Source organism: Heteronotia binoei, chromosome 13, assembly GCF_032191835.1.
Source record: "Heteronotia binoei isolate CCM8104 ecotype False Entrance Well chromosome 13, APGP_CSIRO_Hbin_v1, whole genome shotgun sequence".
Lineage (NCBI taxonomy): Eukaryota > Metazoa > Chordata > Lepidosauria > Squamata > Gekkonidae > Heteronotia > Heteronotia binoei.
In genome coordinates this window covers 67893006-67906711 of record NC_083235.1, presented here as the reverse complement: position 1 = coordinate 67906711, position 13706 = coordinate 67893006, and the positions used below count along the sequence as shown (strand labels likewise).

Genomic DNA, 13706 nt, shown 5'->3' with positions numbered 1-13706 from the left:
CTCTGCAGCCCCACCCACCTCACAGGGCGTATGTGGGGGAGGAAGGGAAAGGAGATTGTAGGCCACTCTGAACCTGTCCTTGAAAGGACAGCTGCTGTGAGAGCCCTCTCAGCCCCACCCACCTCGCAGGGTGTCTGTTGTGGGGGAGGAAGGGAAAGGAGCCTGTGAGCCGCTCTGAGACTCTTCGGAGTGGAGAGCGGGATATAAATCCAATCTCTTCTTCTTCTGCTTATGTCTTAAAACCTTCACAAAAACGAGCGGGGGGGGGGGGAGGGTCTAAGCCTGTACTTGTATTTCTGTTATGAGTGACGCACACTTCCGAACAGTCTGCTTTTAAACATGCATGAACTACACGCCGTCGGAGACGATTAAAGCAAAAAAGAAAGAAAAAAACCCTTAACAAAGCAATCAGATCACTGAGAACAGAACTGCTTCCCGTTTCCAAATGAAAGCCAGCGTAAAAAAAATCAATGGAGTGGGATCCAAGAAGGCGCCCCTAATGGAGACCTACAGGACCTCTGCTCCTTTTCAGACATAACTTTCGGCAACGGCGAGGCTGCTTCTGCTTGCCAAGAAGCTCTCATTAAAACCACTCGAGACTCCAACGAGCCCGGAGGCTCCGAACTTTCAAAAGAGGAGGAGGAGGAGAAAGGGGAGGGGAGGCGGCTCGGCTCCCCCAGCTCCAGACACCAACCCTCTGCTACCTGCGCGCACACGCCCCTTCCCAACCGCGCCGAAGGCTCCAGCGGCACGCTCTCCACGCTAACGCGCCCTGCCCTTTCTTTCGCTCCCCCAATCCCTCGCCCCGGCGTGAGTGACGGCGAGCCACTCTCCGGCCCTGCCCAACCAGCCTAGCCGTTCCCCCCTTTTTGCTTTTTTTTTTTTCCAATCAGGAGGGCAGCCTGGGAGGGATTTCCTGCAGAGAGAGAGAGAAAAAAAGAGGGATCCTGCTTGGAAAGGAGGCGGCGGCGGCGGCGGTTTCTTTGCAGAAGAGTTCCCAAGCGCGCCCCGCCCCCTGAAATTGACTAGACTCGGCAGCGCCCCTGGGAAAGAGAAGAATGCACGGCTCGAGAAGCCAGGAGTGAGGACGGAGCGGCGGCAAGCTTCGCTCTCTTGGAGTTCTCGGGCTCCGGAGACTTTTGTGCGCGCACGCAAGACGCACGCCCCTCCGCCTGCCTCCCTCCAGCACCATCAAGCGCTCGCAGCTCGGGACTGTTAAGAGAGCCCAGGCGTTTGTCTGCGGGTGTCTTTCTTGGAAGCGGAGATCAACCTTTGGCTTTTCGCTCGCTGGAAGAGAGAGATCCGGGGGGGCGGGGGGGGTGTTTGGAGAGAGAGAGAAAGAACCGGAGCCGGTGAGCAAACTCGGCTTGGCAACTTCGCCTGCTGCAAACGCCGGGATCTCCCCGAGGAGGTGAGTTGGGCAAAAAAGAAAGAATCTGGAGGCGAGAAAGAGAAAGGATCCGTCCGTGCGTCTTGTCGCCAGCGAAGAGTTCTGTTAGTCGCGCCCCCACCCCTCCCCAGCTGGCTTATTCGGCAATTCCTTGCTTTCTCTGTCGTATGTTGCAGACTCTCGGTCTCTTCTTCCTAAAGCTGAGCTCCGTTCAGACTTTAGAGCTGGAAATTCGGCCCTGTTCTTTGAAGAAAGTGAACTTTGCAGGAACGCTGTTTGCTAAACAGCGTTCCTGCGAAGTTCTTAGCTCTCTGATAAACTCTTAGCTATCCACTCCGCCGGGTATATGAAGTCGCTTTTCAAAACACCGTTTCACGCTTTGTTTTCTTTCTGCCGCTCAGTTCATCTATATCACATGCCGACTTTTCCTTCTCTTTATATTCGCCATCCTTAAATTCGTTGTAATGCTCTCTCTTTTTTGGCCTCGGAATAATAACGATCATCTCTCGCGCCGAGGTCCTTTCTTACTAAAGAAAGAGATGTTGCCGCTCTTAAGGATTTCTAGCAGGCTGTCGCTTTCTTGATCCTTCTGACATGCGTGCGCGCTGCGTGAAAGATTAGACTGCTGAAATGTTTGCTGTTGGGATTCAAAGGTTGCTGGCAGCCTTCTAGTAACCTTTATGCTGCCCCCCCCGCCGGCAGTGTTTCTCCCGCCTTCCCTCTACAGGGTTAGTATTTTAAATAACTGTTGTTCAGCATCTTTAGTCTTACATAAGACTTTTCTCAACCCCCCCCCCCCTCCCCACCCTATCCTTCCCTCCCAAGTTGTTTGAGGAAGGAATAGCTCAGATATTTCAGTTTTGCAGGTAGAGTCCTGAATCAAAAGATTAGATTTCTCAGGTGGGAGGGATGTTTACCCCCACTATACTTCAGACTGCATTCCAGTGAGGTAGGGACAGCGGTAGGAGAGGATCATATCTCAGGGCAGTGACGTGCTCAGGTTGTGATGGAACCTGTGTACCATGTTAACCCATAGATGTGGGCCATTCTTGTGCCACTGGTCTCATCTTGTTCCACCTACTGACTTTTACCCACAAGGTCAGTATTGCAGAGAATGTGGCTATAACCCACAACGCATCAGGTTTAGTCCCTGTGCTGAGGTGGGATTGTCAATGCATAAGCAGCCTTGAGAGATTGTTTTATCACATCTGGATTATAAAATAGCAGGGGCAAAAAGCAGAAGCATCACGTCTGAGCTCAGCCGTGTAATGAATAGGAAGTTTAGGAGAAGAAAAAAACTGGAGAGTTCAAGCAAATAGGCAGGTTATGCTAAATGGAGGGCTGCTAGACACTCTCACCTGATTTCAGTGGTTAATTTCTAAAACCAAATTTACCAGGAATAGGAAGTTTAGGAGAAGAAAAAAACTGGAGAGTTCAAGGAAGTAGGCAGGTTATGCTAAATGGAGGGCTGCTAGACACTCTCACCTGAGTTCAGTGGTTAATTTCTAAAACCAAATGTACCAGATTTCTAAAACCAAATTTACTATCCTAACTCAGTAACTCTGCCCACTAATTCAAATCATGGGGCTGCCTGTTGTTACTTAGCAATGAGGAAAGTGTATTCTGCATATGTTCATGTGTTTGAGGGATGATTCCCCAGTTCAGTACAGAAAATCCATTTTGGGAATGAATGTGCTGAAGGGAAGTCAGAACTCTTCAGAACTTGATCGTGACTGTCATTGTGGAATCTTGAGTAAACAACTCATTCACTGAGACTTTTGCAAGAGCACCAAAGTTAGAGTTCCAAAATATACAACTACTATCAATGGTCTTTCAGCTAATTTTAGTCATCTTTAAATCTTTGGGAGGGATATAACCGACCCAGTGTCTTGAGTGTTTGTTTGTTAAAAGTCCTCCTTGAACACGGGGATTTCAGTTTAACAATCCTGAACATTTGTGCTGCTATATCTGGCTATAGTGAAGCTCAGCGTCCTAGTGCAACATCATGCTTTGTGACACTGCACTGAGCAATTGTTCATACATCCTATCAAAAGCTTTTAATTGGCTATAAAATTCATTATACAGCATTGTTTATAAATGTATCTGGCTCAGTTTTTAAAACAATAAATTGGGATTTTTCTATTATTGTAACTTTTTTTATGCCAGTAAAGTGACCCCAGCCAAACAAAATCAGTTCCATATTTTAAAATTATTATAACTTTAAATGAAATCCTTGGAGTCCTTTGTTACCTACAAGTGGAATTGAACCTACAAATGGAATCGCTTCATCAAACAAGCTGATTAAAACCCTGGTCCTCTATTTTGGATGCTCCAATTCAGACCAGACCATCTATTCATGTCCAAAATAGCCATTATGAACTTGAGGATCTGGCAAATCAACCTTGACTCGTTTAAAAACATATGGAAATCTTGAGTCAACCTCATTCCAGCTTTCTGTAAAATTAAGACATTTCTCCTATTGATATCTGTTGGCCAGACTGAGAGACCTATTGCTGTCTACTTGTTAATGCCATTGATGTTTTTATATATTAAAATATTTGTATCCTGTTTTCCAATTTAAAATATTTTTTATCCTGCTTTCCATAGAAGCTAGTAATAAATCATCAAAGCATATAAACATTAGAACAAATTTAATTAATTAATCCAACACAAACCGAATCATAGAAAAGGGGAGAAGAAGGGCAAAAACTAACTTGACTCAGTCGCTGGAAGGCTTTAAATAGGCCCCAAAGATTTCTTAAACAACCGAGTTTATTGGAATGCAAGCGCTGATGAGGATGAATGATTTCCCAAGGGAGAACATTCCACAAATGTAGTGCCACTACTGAAAAGGCCTTGTGCCCCATCTGTCCGCACTACAGATGATGAAGGGATGCAAAGAAGGATCCCAGGTATTGATCATTCTAAGAGGTTGGTTGGGTGTATGTGGCAGGAGAAAATCCTCAAGATAATCTGGCACTAAATCCATCAAGGCTTTAATGGAACCCCTCCCAACATTTTAATTGGAGCCAGAAATCAACAGGCAATCTATGCAGATGAAACAATGGTGGAGTTTTCTGCTGTATCTGGTTAGTAGCTGAGTGGCCACAGTTTGAGCCAATTAATTTCCAGAGGCAGAACCACATGGGCCATGTTAACAGTAATGCAATCTGGATGATACTAGGGCATCAGTGGCTGTAGCTAGGCCTGTAATTTTTAGGGAAGGGCATAACTAGCACACCACCCTGAACAGGTAAAAGACTCTCCTCATCACCACTACAACTTTAACATCTTGGTACAACTGAGGTGTCAAGAGCACCCTCAAAGTACATACCTGAATCTGAAGTATGAGTGTATCTCCAGCTACAAGAAGTGCTCCTTAGGATCAGCTCACCAGAGAGACAGTAAGGTTACAGTGTAGGACTAGGACCAGGTTTCATATCCCTTCTTGCCATCAAGCTCACTGGGTCTCTTCACACCCATCATTCACTCTCCATCTAGCCTGATTCACAGATTGTTCCAAGGATAGCATGGAGGAAGAGTGACCTATGTAAGACACCTTGAATTTCTTGGAGGAAAGTTGGGGTTAAAAAAGTGATCAAGACATAGGCAGATCAGCTGAAGAACCCCCATCCTGTCTGGATCAGGTTTTAGTTTGCCCATTTCCATTTTCAGACACAGCTTAACAACTTCCACGCCCTTCCTAGAATTTAGTGGAAAAGGCAGAACTAAACATCCTCTGAAAACTGATAATGTAGCAGGAAAAGGCGTGTGAAGAGTTCCAGATCTATGGGCCCTCCCAGAGAGAAGTACTCCAGAAGCAAGTCCCCTACCTCTGGTCAGCTTACCTTCTCAGAGGAAATCCCCGTCAGCCATGTGATGTCCAGCAGGTCCAGGGCTCCCAGGCTCCTGGCCCATGACAGGCTACAGTATTCATTGGGCACAAGGGAGAAGAGACTTTTAAAGTGCTTTCTGAGTGCCCCTGAAATAATCCTCCAAAATTGCGGAAGTGAAGAAACAACTGCCCTCGAGTGAGATGCCGACAGGGAGGCTCCCATCTGCCTAGCAGGACTTTTCCTGCTACAATAATGCCTCACCTTGCCAAAGAGTTTCATGTTGATATTACTGGGTTGGGAATTCTTACTCATGCTAGAATGCTTTAGGTCTGGATAATAAGCTGACCCAGATGCCTTGCCAGACTAGGACTTAAGCCTCAGCCCCTGAATTTTCCAGCTCCTCTTCTGGATCTCCTGGCAACTGCACTGATTCCACGGTCACTGGTCTATATTTGTTTTTCCACCTGCCTTGTGACATAGCTTGGATGGAAACATGGCAACTGACAAAGGAATTGCCAACACGTAGCCTGGTTTTTGTTTTATCTGGATGAGCAATTAATTCCTCTTCTTGACCACTGCTCAGTGGTTGTCCTGGAGATGGTGATGCTAACAATATATGGAGCACAGCTCATCAACCAAGGCACCAGGTGGTCATGTTTTCACTCTCACTCCACAAGAGTTGCTTGCCCTTGGCCCGCAGGGATGTCCAATCGCAAGGAATTTTTGGAGATGCGTTTAAGAGGATGAGCAAGTAAGAAGTAACTAACAACAACAGTGATAACTGTTACAGAGAATTTTTACAGTGATAAATCCTCAAAAGAGCAAAGAGTTGTTAGTATGTGTCAAAATAAAGAGGGGGGGGGGATCAAGCGGCACCTTTAAGACCAAACCACCTTATTTCAGCATAAGGATTTGTGTGTCAGATTTTGCTTCTTTGGTTGCGCATGAAATGGAAATTTTACAAACTGTGTTAATCAAACTCAAGGGAAAAAAGGGGGTTGTGGCAGAGACACACAAGCAGGTGTGAGTCATGAACATATATGAACATATGAAGCTGCCTTATACTGAATCAGACCCTTGGTCCATCAAAGTCAGTATTGTCTTCTCAGACTGGCAGCGGCTCTCCAGGGTCTCAAGCTTAGGTTTTTCACACCTATTTGCCTGGACCCTTTTTTGGAGATGCCAGGGATTAAACCTGGGACCTTCTGCTTCCCAAGCAGATGCTCTACCACTGAGCCACCGTCTCTCCCCGAGTCCTTCTGTAAGGGACTGGAACAGATGTAATTGGTACACATAGATGATGAGGGGTCATGGGTTCCACCTTTCAGAGTTGTGGGGGCATAAAGTTACAGAGATATGAACAGACTCTGCTTCATGAAGGTTCAGGTTTAGTCTGAAACACAAGAAAAGAAATAGAGCCTAATGGTATAATTATAACATGATAACAAGAACAAATTAACATATCTGAACAGTGAATCATGTTAAACCGTTATCCACAGTAGAGCTTTAGTTAAGCTAAGCCTCTGTTTAAGCCAGGCTGTGATGTGGGGTTTAATCTCTTGAAGAGTTTGGATTCGGTGCTTTTGTGCTGTTCTACAGAGGGTCTACAAGATTTCCAGAAATATCAAAATGATCCCCCACCAGTTTCTAAATGTTGCAATTTGTGTGTGTGCATTTCATGTCCTTTTATTTTATCATATAGGGACTGACTTGTTTGTCTAAGGTAGATAGCAGAAGGAGATTGTTGTGATAGGGTGAAAAATATTAATCTGAATTATGATCACATGGATGAACCCAAGAGGTTATAACTCATGTTATTAGATTATGTGATACTGCTGCCTGACTGTCCATTGGTATATGGTTGGCATCTACATCTGTTGCAGGATTTGCGTCTCTGCTGGATGTCCGCTGTAGTTGGTGAGGCGCTACTTTTAGTTGGGAGGTTGCCTGTAAGTGAGGAGAGATCTGCCCCCATCTCAAGGGGACATGAAATATCCTTATCCAGGAAAGGCTGCAGGTCACTAATGATGCACTGAACCCGGTTTGAGCTGTGAGCTAATGACAACCAGCGATGTTCTGATGTTGTCTGTCTTGTAGCAGGCTGTCTTTAGGTATGCTTGGCTTCATTGATCTGTTTCTTCATTAAGTGGGTATTGTAAGAAATTACATGAGTCTGGGGATCATCTCGTATGTATTGCAAACCAGTGCCACAGGTATGACCTTTCTGAATCCTTTTGCAGTCTGTGGCTTGGGAGAGCTTTTGCGCTTGTTTTAAGACAAACCCTTTAGAAGGGAGCTTTTCCAGCATAGCTGCCTTCTCTGGCATTCTGCTGCATACTCCTTCTCCAAATTTTTGTTGCTTCCCTTAGCCCGTTCCCTTGGCTGCTGCTTTCCTAATACACCTTGCAAATTAAGTATTTGTTCTTCACTTCCCAAAGCTGGAAAGCTAGTTTGAGGAATTCTCAGTTCATAACAAGGATGTAACTTCAGGTTTAAATGGAGTAGCATTTGGCCGTTCAGTATGTAGACACAAGGCACATCTGGAAAAAAAAATGGTGCTATGTGGTCTGAAGCATGAGAGGGATCTCTTACCTAAATAGGCTCCTAGCTCATAAACTGGCTAATTGGTTATCATCAGGTTGGTCATCATATGTGACTCAGTCACTTTCTATTAGGCGATATTTTTCATCCCCATTCTATAACAATGAGTACTTGGTTGGTATTGTTTTAGTTTAGTTTTATTTAGTTTATTTACGATTTATATCCCGCCCTTCCCACCGAAGTGGCTCAGGGCGGCTCGCAGCACATAAAATCTAACATAAAAGTATTTAATTTAAACATTTTACACAGTTCAAACATTAAAAAACATAACAGCAGTCTATTAAACACTCAGTTTCCAGTGCCGATTAGTTATAGGCCAGCCAGAAGCGGGCTGTCTTACAGGCCCTGTGGAACTGAGCAAAGTCCCGCAGAGCCCTCACCTCTTCCAGCAGCTGGTTCCACCAGGAAGGAGCCATTACAGAGAAAGTCCTGTCCCTGGTAGATTTCAGGCGGGCTTCCTTTGGCCCGGGGACAATGAGCAGATTTTGAGTTCCCGATCTCAGTACTCTCTGGGGAACATGTGGGGAGAGATGGTCCCTCAGGTAGGCAGGTCCTAGGCCATATAGGGCTTTAAAGGTAATAACCAGCACCTTGTACCGAACTCGGTATATTATTATGTGATATTATCAAGGTATTGTATGACCTCACTCTCTTGTACAGAGAGTTTCTTTGGCGGGTAACCTATTTGGGACAGCATAAGGGAGCCCGTTTTATGTCTTTTCAAATGTACTTTTCCAGTATAAGTGTGTTTTCCATTTATGTATGCTTGAGCAGGGCTTTTTTTTTTTGAGGAGGAATGCACAGGAATGCAGTTCCAGCTGGCTTGGTGCCAGGGGTGTGGCCTAGTATGCAAATGAGTCCCTGCTGGGCTTTTTTACAAAAAGCCCTGCTGACGAGTGCCAATATAAATTAACCTCTACATTCGTTTGGGTGTATGGTTTTTATTGCCTGTGAGAGGTCACTGATTTTGGTTGTTGGAATTACTTTGTATGACCTTATTCTTCCATGATAATTATGTCGCGGTAGATAGAGTGGTCCACTCACCGGTTGTGTGACTGGTGACCCAGTTATATTGAGGTAAGTATTCCACTGTTGGGATTACAGATGTGCCTCAGAAATTCAAATATCCGTGAATTTGTGCAGTGGACTTTTAAATACTCCTCTCCCTTCCTAAAGCAAGGTCATGCCTAATTCACAATGGGCAGGGAGGTTCCATTTGATTCCCACCCATCTAAGGCCTTTTGAAACTCAAATCTTTTCCTTGGTCCTGATTAACATATGAATGAGCCTTAGTCTATCAGCTATTTTGCTGTTTATCCTTGAGATGCTATGAGGAGTCTGTGTCCAGAGGGATGGGGGGGTGAGTGCAGAGGGATTATGCTTTATTATGCTTTGTCACTTGTGCATCCGCCATTGAGGCCACACTCTTCTGCCTGAGTTTATGTATTTTGTGTGTGTGGTGGGGAATTGACTCAGAGCAAAGACTGTAAACAGCTGAAGAGTCTCGAATTTGTCAGAACTTGAAGGAATTGAGGATTTAGGTATGTGGTAATGGAAAGTGGAGAGTTTTAAGTTACCCATACTGAAATGGATTACTAATTGTTGACTTATAGAAGTTTATTTGTTCATATCGGTAAAGCTCTTCCCTTTCCACCTTGTTCTTTCTAAATGAAAAGAAGATGGCAAGTTAGCAGAAGCAGGCCAGGTGATCTATTTAGAAACTTGGGCTGCTTGTTAGTTGAGTTCTGTAGTGTTCCCTGTGTATTTTATGTTGCATTCACTTATTCATCTCCTTAGAAAATTTTTATTATTTTATTTATGTATTTACTTCATTTTTGTCCTAACTTTATTTATTCCCCTCAGTGGAAATGCAAAATAGCTCACATCATTCTCATCTCCATGTTATCCTCACAACAGTCCCATGAGGTAAGTAACTAGGTTGAAATTATGTGACTGGCTCAAGGTCACAGAACAAACTTCCATGGGAGAGTGGGGCAGAAAAGCAGCATATCAATTTTTTAATAATAATAATAATAATAATAATAATAAAATGTGTGGTGTGAGGTGCTGGCTCTCCTGTATCTTAGTACTGCTGGAAATATTTCCCTTTTTAGGGTAATGCTTAGGCAAATGCAGACAAAAGCTCAATCAGCCCACCAAGTAGAGGATTGCAGAGATTTTTTTAATAGGAATATGTGTTTGATTATATCTGGTCTGAACATATACCCCAAAAACATCTTATTGGTGTTTTGGGGGTATATTCCAGATCCAGGTACACGTGGAGAATCATGGTCAATAGTGGTATCCTGAATATTTCCAGAAATATTTGGGAATATTCAGGAATATCCAGGACTGGAATATACAGGAATATCCACCAAACTTGGAGGGTGGTTGTTTTTGCAGGTTTTCCAGGCAATGGGGAGGGGAGAAAGACACCTTATACAAGCAAATGGGATCTTGTTAGGGGAACTTTGCCAGGTTGCCTTTGCTGGGATTCTCTGGTTGACATTGATTCTGTTGGATTTGCACTGTCACATTGGCCCTGGGTTTTGATCAACTCCTGTAGTTTGACATTGGTTCTGTTGAGCTGGACGCCCTTCCCTTGCTTCTTTAATGGACAGGGAGCACTAGGTCTCCTGTGATATTGGTGTCATTTAATGAAAACACTGCCCCTCGGAAAGATTCCCCATATAAAATAATGGTCCTGAATAATTTTGAAATTCCCCTAAAACCTGAATCTGAACACTGAACCAGATCAGGGTAATCTGGAATATGATAATTATGCTCCCCCCCTCCCGAAATCTGGATCTGAAAAACACTGGGGGGGTTTTCTTGCACACATCTCTATTTTCTTAGCAATGTCATTTCTTTGAAAACATTGAAGCCCCATACAATCTAGAGCTTAACCAGATTTCTGGTTGCTAAAATTGCTCTATTGACCCTGTTTCTACAGTCTCAAGTCCTGCCCTCTTAATGCTTCTGTGCTCAGTGGAAAGGACATTGCATGGATGTGGTAAGAGCCTTCAGTGTGGTTTTTATGTCCCATGGGTCAAGCATTCTTGCAAATGGATTGAAATAGTTCATATTTTATTCCATCCTTCTTCCAAGGTGTTCTGGGTAATTTATAGATTGGATTACCACAATGTACTCTTATCTAGAGCTGCCGCTGAAACTCTCTGGAAGCTACAGTTTATTTAAAAAAATTAAATGCTGCCTTTCCACCAGATTAGGGTCCCCCAGGTGAAGCAGATAAGAATAGAAAAACATTTGAACAATTAAAAACAACATTTAAAATTACAGAAGAATTCAGTAAAAACACAAACAAAGGCAGAACCAGGAAGGGGGGGGGGCTAGTAACCATTATTGGGAGATGTGAAATGACACACAAAAAACCCCTTCACCCACTGTTGGAAGTCACCAATAGAAGGTGACAGACCCATCTCTCTGGGGTAGGAGTTCCAAAGTTGGTGCAGATGCTGCAGATGCCATCTTGACTAGAGTGAGTTGTAGGGACAATATAGCTCCAGTCTTCTTCCATCTCTACTGGCTTCCAGTTTGCTTTTTGGGTGCAATTCATGATGGTATCCTTAAATGGTCTGGGGCCAGCACACCTTAGCCACATGAACCTACCCAGCCACTGTGGTCATCTTTGGAGTCCTGTTTTGTTGCCTTGCCATCTGAGGCTAGAGAAGGGGCAATCCAAGAAAAGGCCTTCTCAGTCATGGTGCCAAAACTCTGGAATTCCCTCCCAGGAAGATTTATCTCTATGGCTGTCTTCTGCCAGCAGGTGAAGACTTTGTTTTGTTTTGTTTGGTGTACCCCCAATAACAGGTATCCCCCCCCCTCATGGTTTTGGTGTGGTGTATTTCTGCATTTATGTTTTATTGAATTATTTTATATGCTGTTTTAAATGATGTTTTTAATGTTTTATGTTCACTACCTTGGGAACCCTATTTGGGTGGAAGGCAACAGAGAGATGTTTAAAATAAATAAATATCTTATCCTTACAACAACCCTGTAAGATAGTTCAGGCTGAGAGAGAGTGCCTGGCCCAGAGTCATCCAATGAACCTTCAGGGATGAATGGGAATTGGAATTTGGTTCTCCCTAGTCATAGTCTGACAAAATAACCATTGTTATCACTATTGATAGAATCACTGTACCTCACCTGTGGTAAAATTTAATGCTTAATTGATTAAATTGGTGAAATATAACTATTAATTGCATTGCTTTGCTTTGCATCAGTCTTCCCCCCTCTTTTCAAATGTTCAGATGCTTTCAGAGATCTGGCTCTGTTAAACACAGAGACTGAGTGAGTTAGAGCAGGTTATTAAAACGTATGCAAAGCAATGTTCTCTCTAAGCTGTGGAGTCTTGTGAGCAAAAATTCTACTTTGTGAGCTACTGACATTAAAAGTCGTGAGCTGCTGCATAAATTAGTTTGCTCTTGGGCCATTTTTCCTGAGCTGAGTCAAAAATGAGTGACCTGGAGGCTAACAAATTGTAAACTAGCTCACATTAACTCAGTTTAGGGGGAACACTGATGCAAAGAACTTTGCTCCTTCAAGGTTCAGAAGATGTAATGAGTTGTTGTTAGGGCAGGCTGTTAAATGAATATCAAAGTTCCCTAGAGAGGAGACAGGTGACTCTTGCATCTCTTATTCTGACCCTGCCTTGACTAGGATTTAGTCATAAAACTTGTTTTCAATGCAGCGGTTTAGTCCTGGGATACATAATTTCAGGGCTTTTTTTTTTAGCAGGAATGCACTTCCGGCTGGCTTGGTGTCAGGGGGTATGGCCTAATATGCAAATTAGTCCCTCTAGGTTTTTTTCTACAGAAAAACCCTATGTAAAACAATGGTGATATCAGGGGGTGTGGACTAATATGCAAATGAGTTCCTGCTGGGTTTGTTCTACAAACAGAGCCCTGCATAATTTAATAATGAAAGATGTTCCTCTGAGCGTTTAGCCCCATATGCCTGGAAGCAAAGGATCTGCGGCTTCAGTTGTAGCTGCTTTTTATAAATCAAGTTCTGCACCCAAGCGAAGGATTAGCTTGGCTATTGTGGGATTTTCACTTTTCCAGTTCCTTATAGTGTCCTGCTGCTTCACTGCTATTCGGAAACTCGTTACCTGAATCAACCCAGGCATGACCATATGCTGTCTGAAATCCCAACTCTATGGCTCAGTCCAGTTAATTCTGAACACTGGTGTCTTTGTCAAGTGTAAAGAGAAGCAGAACAAATTTAGCTTTGGTTCTGTGAATTCAGCAAATATAATGTAGTAAATATTTTATTGTACTCTGGCCCTATATTCTCAGATGCTGATAGTTTTAACAGAGTTCTTGAATAATCTTGCAGCAATAGTGATTAATTAATCACTTAAGAACATAAAGGTAACAGCCCTCCTGCAGTATTTACCCCTCGTCCAGTTAATGTTATGGAGAGAAACACTGCCTTTTAACATAGCTAATAGCCACTGATAAATCTACCCTCCATGAATTTGCCTGATCCCCTTTCAGCTCAATCATCGCTTTCATCTAGGGCTTGCAATCGCCAGGTGATGGAAATCAGTTCACCTGGAGAAAATGGCTGCTATGGATAGGGTTGTCAGTGAAAAAGTGACCACACGAGAAGGGTTAAGTAAATCTTCCCTGCCATTCTTCCAGACTTGATTGTATTTATTCTCACAATTTTTATTGCTTAACTCAAAAATTAAAAAAAACCCTAAATTAAAAAAATGTCAAAATTTTAAAGTTTCATTTTTCCTTTAATTCTCCATTTTTAAAAAATTGTGGGGGAGGGCTAGTGGGCAGCTCGCCTAGGGTGTCAAAAACCCTAGCAGCGGCTAGGGTTGCCAATCTCCAGGTGGGGGCAGGGGA

At 43.5% G+C, this 13706-nt stretch overlaps 1 protein-coding gene across 1 annotated transcript in view; it reads left to right on the top strand.

The window, feature by feature from the left end:
* Positions 1-873: 873 nt before the first annotated feature.
* CASKIN2 (CASK interacting protein 2) overlaps positions 874-13706 on the top strand; it is a 171246-nt gene continuing 158413 nt past the window's right edge. Inside the window, exon 1 of the mRNA XM_060252057.1 lies at positions 874-1411. The gene's annotated coding sequence lies outside the window, so the exon portion shown is untranslated. The remainder of the gene's footprint in view (positions 1412-13706) is intronic.